Raw genomic sequence first — 7,541 nt, 5'->3', positions numbered from 1 at the left:
TCTTAATCAAGCTAGTGGTTATTGACGTAAATGGCAGTGTTATAATGTTTCATGTACTGCAAATGTCACCACATAATGTGCTCTTAATTAGATTTGGTTGAAATACATTACAGTCACCCGATGAAAAAGTGTGCAAAGAGCATTAAAGAAACAAAAGGTTCATAACAGTAACAGGACATATCGAATTGTTTCAGTCCTCCACAGAGATTGCCAATGTATTAATGGAAATTCTAAAATATCTGACCAACTGCCGTGACATTGCCTCACCGCAATGCCGTGACTCGGATTCCAACCGAGGTTGCTGCGGCCACAACTCAGAGTACTAACCACTATGCGATCACGGCGAGCTACTTGGGCTGCTACAATGTGACGTTCCACCTCTATCATAAGCTGTACTCCATCTGTGATGTCATGACTCATGTTTGAATTAGAGGTTGGCTGTGATGTTATCCATGAGAATAAGTGGACACCTGATCCCCAGTCACTTATTTAAGATCTCAATAATCAAGTCAGAATCCAAATGAAAGTCATCAAAGTGGAGCCAATTAGAAATAATATAGTTACACAAACCTGGCAATGGTGCGGCAGCCAGGGCCGATAATGGCCCGCCAGCCTGAGAGCAGGAAAGTGTGAGAGCAGTGATGGTCTTGTGAGAGTTTACAGCTGTTATTGACCCTGTCCCCTTCCATTGCAGAGTTTTCTCCCTATAAGAAGTGCAGAGGCTCCCTCCGGGGTGATAATAGTACATTTATTTTTTTGCGCAGGAGAAGTGCTCTTCACCAATTGCACGTGCCAAATCACCCGAAGGCCACCACCATAAAATTCAGGCATTCATGTTCATGCGTCCTCCATGTTATGTCCTTATAAAGGGATGCATGTTCATGATGACTCCATGTCACACCTGCATACAAGGATGCATGTTCATGCCGCCTCGTTCTCTTGGCTTCATACAGGGATTTTATCTCCTCCCTGTCTCACCCTCATGCAGGGATGCATGACCAATGCTCCTTCCCTTCTCGCCCGCATACATGGATGCACGTTCATGTCTCCTCGATCTCTCGGCTTCATACGGGGATTTTATCTCCTCCCTGTCTCTCCCTCGGGAAGGGATGCATGACCAATGCTCCTTCCCGTCTCGCCCGCATACATGGATGCACGTTCACGCCTCCTCCTTCTCTCGGCTTCATACGGGGATCATATCTCCTCCCTGTCTCACCCTCATGCAGGGATGCATGACCAATGCTCCTTCCTGTCTCGCCCGCATACATGGATGCACGTTCACGCCTCCTCCTTCTCTCGGCTTCATACGGGGATCATATCTCCTCCCTGTCTCACCCTCATGCAGGAATGAATGACCAGTGCTCCTTCCTGTCTCGCCCGCATACATGGATGCACGTTCACGCCTCCTCCTTCTCTCGGCTTCATACGGGGATCATATCTCCTCCCTGTCTCACCCTCATGCAGGGATGCATGACCAATGCTCCTTCCCTTCTCGCCTGCATACATGGATGCACGTTCACGCCTCCTCCTTTTCTCGGCTTCATACGGGGATCATATCTCCTCAATGTCTCACCCTCACTTCCAACATGTGTAACTTTTTGTTCTCTTTGACGTCTGGGGCATGGGTGGCTACTGCACAGCTCTAGATGTCCCCCACCTGCAAGGTGCTATGGAAAGCACTTTTCCACATTGTACGTGCTATATTAACCCCCTCTCCCCAAATACAATAAAAATAAAGAAATATATGTGCTTCCATAATGTCTACCTTCTAATGTTTCATATGTGTAAGCACATTGTCCTTCTTCTGACCACATTCTAAAACTATGTGCAAATTGTTCCTTCCATAAACTGTCACTTCCTTGGCCCTTTATTTATAATGACTGTTATACTCTCTCTCTTTCCGCCACAGTATAAAAATGCCTAGCACACCTCATGATTGGACTAAGAAATTCCTGTCATTTAGTTGGAAATGATTTTCCCATTATCCCCAAAAACTCCTCACTGTGTCTAAGAACGCTTTTTTTCACAGGACAATACAGATCAGATTGACTTGAAAGGTCCTTTCACGCGACTACAGAATGCCTCTCATTCCACTAAAAGATACGCCAGTGCCTACAATAGCCTAGGACTAGACTATGAGTCCCAATGTAGAAAGACCACAAGTCCACAGATATGCCTGTTTATTTAAACATCTGTATTATCATCAGCGTGTGACTGTAAAGGCGGGACCTCGCTCTCTCTGTAACGCGCTCCATTGGCAACATCAGTTAAATGTCGTTGGTTCAATCCCTCGCGGATGTTGTTTTTATTCCCATTTGTAACTGGGAAATACTGTCGCTGCAATACATATGTCTTAATCAAGCTAGTGGTTATTGACGTAAATGGCAGTGTTATAATGTTTCATGTACTGCAAATGTCACCACATAATGCGCTCTTAATTAGATTTGGTTGAAATACATTACAGTCACCCGATGAAAAAGTGTGCAAAGAGCATTAAAGAAACAAAAGGTTCATAACAGTAACAGGACATATCGAATTGTTTCAGTCCTCCACAGAGATTGCCAATGTATTAATGGAAATTCTAAAATATCTGCCCAACTGCCGTGACATTGCCTCACCGCAATGTCGTGACTCGGATTCGAACCGAGGTTGCTGCGGCCACAACGCAGAGTACTAACCACTATACGATCACGGCGAGCTACTTGGGCTGCTACAATGTGACGTTCCACCTCTATCATAAGCTGTACTCCATCTGTGATGTCATGACTCATGTTTGAATTAAAGGTTGGTTGTGATGTTATCCATGAGAATAAGTGGACACCTGATCCCCAGTCACTTATTTAAGATCTCAATAATCAAGTCAGAATCCAAATGAAAGTCATCAAAGTGGAGCCAATTAGAAATAATATAGTTACACAAACCTGGCAATGGTGCGGCAGCCAGGGCTGATAATGGCCCGCCAGCCTGAGAGCAGGAAAGTGTGAGAGCAGTGATGGTCTTGTGAGAGTTTACAGCTGTTATTGACCCTGTCCCCTTCCATTGCAGAGTTTTCTCCCTATAAGAAGTGCAGAGGCTCCCTCCGGGGTGCTAATAGTAAATTTATTTTTTTGCGCAGGAGAAGTGCTCTTCACCAATTGCACGTGCCAAATCACCCGAAGGCCACCACCATAAAATTCAGGCATTCATGTTCATGCGTCCTCCATGTTATGTCCTTATAAAGGGATGCATGTTCATGATGACTCCATGCCACACCTGCATACAAGGATGCATGTTCATGCCGCCTCGTTCTCTTGGCTTCATACAGGGATTTTATCTCCTCCCTGTCTCACCCTCATGCAGGGATGCATGACCAATGCTCCTTCCCTTCTCGCCCGCATACATGGATGCACGTTCATGTCTCCTCGTTCTCTCGGCTTCATACGGGGATTTTATCTCCTCCCTGTCTCACCCTCAGGAAGGGATGCATGACCAATGCTCCTTCCCGTCTCGCCCGCATACATGGATGCACGTTCACGCCTCCTCCTTCTCTCGGCTTCATACGGGGATCATATCTCCTCCCTGTCTCACCCTCATGCAGGGATGCATGACCAATGCTCCTTCCTGTCTCGCCCGCATACATGGATGCACGTTCACGCCTCCTCCTTCTCTCCGCTTCATACGGGGATCATATCTCCTCCCTGTCTCACCCTCATGCAGGGATGCATGACCAATGCTCCTTCCCTTCTCGCCTGCATACATGAATGCACGTTCACGCCTCCTCCTTCTCTCGGCTTCATACGGGGATCATATCTCCTCCCTGTCTCACCCTCATGCAGGGATGCATGACCAACGCTCCTTCCTGTCTCGCCCGCATACATGGATGCACGTTCACGCCTCCTCCTTCTCTCGGCTTCATACGGGGATCATATCTCCTCAATGTCTCACCCTCACTTCCAACATGTGTAACTTCTTGTTCTCTTTGACGTCTGGGGCATGGGTGGCTACTGCACAGCTCTAGATGTCGCCCACCTGCAAGGTGCTATGGAAAGCACTTTTCCACATTGTACGTGCTATATTAACCCCCTCTCCCCAAATACAATAAAAATAAAGAAATATATGTGCTTCCATAATGTCTACCTTCTAATGTTTCATATGTGTAAGCACATTGTCCTCCTCCTGACCACATTCTAAAACTATGTGCAAATTGTTCCTTCCATTAACTGTCACTTCCTTGGCCCTTTATTTATAATGACTGTTATACTCTCTCTCTTTCCGCCACAGTATAAAAAAGCCTAGCACACCTCATGATTGGACTAAGAAATTCCTGTCATTTAGTTGGAAATGATTTTCCCATTATCCCCAAAAACTCCTCACTGTGTCTAAGAACGCTTTTTTTCACAGGACAATACAGATCAGATTGACTTGAAAGGTCCTTTCACGCGACTACAGAATGCCTCTCATTCCACTAAAAGATACGCCAGTGCCTACAATAGCCTAGGACTAGACTATGAGTCCCAATGTAGAAAGACCACAAGTCCACAGATATGCCTGTTTATTTAAACATCTGTATTATCATCAGCGTGTGACTGTAAAGGCGGGACTTCGCGCTCTCTGTAACGCGCTCCATTGGCAACATCAGTTAAATGTCGTTGGCTCAATCCCTCGCGGATGTTGTTTTTATTCCCATTTGTAACTGGGAAATACTGTCGCTGCAATACATATGTCTTAATCAAGCTAGTGGTTATTGACGTAAATGGCAGTGTTATAATGTTTCATGTACTGCAAATGTCACCACATAATGCGCTCTTAATTAGATTTGGTTGAAATACATTACAGTCACCCGATGAAAAAGTGTGCAAAGAGCATTAAAGAGACAAAAGGTTCATAACAGTAACAGGACATATCGAATTGTTTCAGTCCTCCACAGAGATTGCCAATGTATTAATGGAAATTCTAAAATATCTGCCCAACTGCCGTGACATTGCCTCACCGCGACTCAGATTCGAACCGAGGTTGCTGCGGCCACAATGCAAAGTACTAACCACTATATGATCACGGCGAGCTACTTGGGCTGCTACAATGTGATGTTCCACCTCTATCATAAGCTGTACTCCATCTGTGATGTCATGACTCATGTTTGAATTAAAGGTTGGTTGTGATGTTATCCATGAGAATAAGTGGACACCTGATCCCCAGTCACTTATTTAAGATCTCAATAATCAAGTCAGAATCCAAATGAAAGTCATCAAAGTGGAGCCAATTAGAAATAATATAGTTACACAAACCTGGCAATGGTGCGGCAGCCAGGGCCGATAATGGCCCGCCAGCCTGAGAGCAGGAAAGTGTGAGAGCAGTGATGGTCTTGTGAGAGTTTACAGCTGTTATTGACCCTGTCCCCTTCCATTGCAGAGTTTTCTCCCTATAAGAAGTGCAGAGGCTCCCTCCGGGGTGCTAATAGTAAATTTATTTTTTTGCGCAGGAGAAGTGCTCTTCACCAATTGCACGTGCCAAATCACCCGAAGGCCACCACCATAAAATTCAGGCATTCATGTTCATGCGTCCTCAATGTTATGTCCTTATAAAGGGATGCATGTTCATGCCGCCTCATTCTCTTGGCTTCATACAGGGATTTTATCTCCTCCCTGTCTCACCCTCATGCAGGGATGCATGACCAATGCTCCTTCCCTTCTCGCCCGCATACATGGATGCACGTTCATGTCTCCTCGATCTCTCGGCTTCATATGGGGATTTTATCTCCTCCCTGTCTCTCCCTCGGGAAGGGATGCATGACCAATGCTCCTTCCCGTCTCGCCCGCATACATGGATGCACGTTCACGCCTCCTCCTTCTCTCGGCTTCATACGGGGATCATATCTCCTCCCTGTCTCACCCTCATGCAGGGATGCATGACCAATGCTCCTTCCTGTCTCGCCCGCATACATGGATGCACGTTCACGCCTCCTCCTTCTCTCGGCTTCATACGGGGATCATATCTCCTCCCTGTCTCACCCTCATGCAGGGATGAATGACCAATGCTCCTTCCTGTCTCGCCCGCATACATGGATGCACGTTCACGCCTCCTCCTTCTCTCGGCTTCATACGGGGATCATATCTCCTCCCTGTCTCACCCTCATGCAGGGATGAATGACCAATGCTCCTTCCTGTCTCGCCCGCATACATGGATGCACGTTCACGCCTCCTCCTTCTCTCGGCTTCATACGGGGATCATATCTCCTCCCTGTCTCACCCTCATGCAGGGATGCATGACCAATGCTCCTTCCCTTCTCGCCTGCATACATGGATGCACGTTCACGCCTCCTCCTTCTCTCGGCTTCATACGGGGATCATATCTCCTCCCTGTCTCACCCTCATGCAGGGATGCATGACCAATGCTCCTTCCCTTCTCGCCTGCATACATGGATGCACGTTCACGCCTCCTCCTTTTCTCGGCTTCATACGGGGATCATATCTCCTCAATGTCTCACCCTCACTTCCAACATGTGTAACTTTTTGTTCTCTTTGACGTCTGGGGCATGGGTGGCTACTGCACAGCTCTAGATGTCGCCCACCTGCAAGGTGCTATGGAAAGCACTTTTCCACATTGTACGTGCTATATTAACCCCCTCTCCCCAAATACAATAAAAATAAAGAAATATATGTGCTTCCATAATGTCTACCTTCTAATGTTTCATATGTGTAAGCACATTGTCCTTCTTCTGACCACATTCTAAAACTATGTGCAAATTGTTCCTTCCATAAACTGTCACTTCCTTGGCCCTTTATTTATAATGACTGTTATACTCTCTCTCTTTCCGCCACAGTATAAAAAAGCCTAGCACACCTCATGATTGGACTAAGAAATTCCTGTCATTTAGTTGGAAATGATTTTCCCATTATCCCCAAAAACTCCTCACTGTGTCTAAGAACGCTTTTTTTCACAGGACAATACAGATCAGATTGACTTGAAAGGTCCTTTCACGCGACTACAGAACGCCTCTCATTCCACTCAAAGATACGCCAGTGCCTACAATAGCCTAGGACTAGACTATGAGTCCCAATGTAGAAAGACCACAAGTCCACAGATATGCCTGTTTATTTAAACATCTGTATTATCATCAGCGTGTGACTGTAAAGGCGGGACCTTGCGCTCTCTGTAACGCGCTCCATTGGCAACATCAGTTAAATGTCGTTGGTTCAATCCCTCGCGGATGTTGTTTTTATTCCCATTTGTAACTGGGAAATACTGTCGCTGCAATACATATGTCTTAATCAAGCTAGTGGTTATTGACGTAAATGGCAGTGTTATAATGTTTCATGTACTGCAAATGTCACCACATAATGCACTCTTAATTAGATTTGGTTGAAATACATTACAGTCACCCATGAAAAAGTGTGCAGAGAGCATTAAAGAAACAAAAGGTTCATAACTGTAACAGGACATCGAATTGTTTCAGTCCTCCACAGAGATTGCCAATGTATTAATGGAAATTCTAAAATATCTGCCCAACTGCCGTGACGTGACATTGCCTCACCGCAACGCTGTGACTCGGATTCGAACCGAGG

General features: G+C 45.9%; 1 non-coding gene across 1 annotated transcript; it reads right to left on the bottom strand.

Moving 5' to 3' along the window:
- Positions 1-2,623: 2,623 nt before the first annotated feature.
- TRNAH-GUG (transfer RNA histidin (anticodon GUG)) lies at positions 2,624-2,695 on the bottom strand. Its single transcript has one exon. It is a non-coding gene; the product is annotated as a tRNA-His (tRNA).
- Between the last annotated feature and the right edge of the window lie 4,846 nt (positions 2,696-7,541).

The sequence above is a fragment of the Ambystoma mexicanum genome (genome assembly GCF_040938575.1).
Source record: "Ambystoma mexicanum isolate Mex_15411 chromosome 12 unlocalized genomic scaffold, UKY_AmexF1_1 Mex_chr12_unloc.1, whole genome shotgun sequence".
Lineage (NCBI taxonomy): Eukaryota > Metazoa > Chordata > Amphibia > Caudata > Ambystomatidae > Ambystoma > Ambystoma mexicanum.
This window is presented reverse-complemented; position numbering and strand designations above follow the sequence as displayed.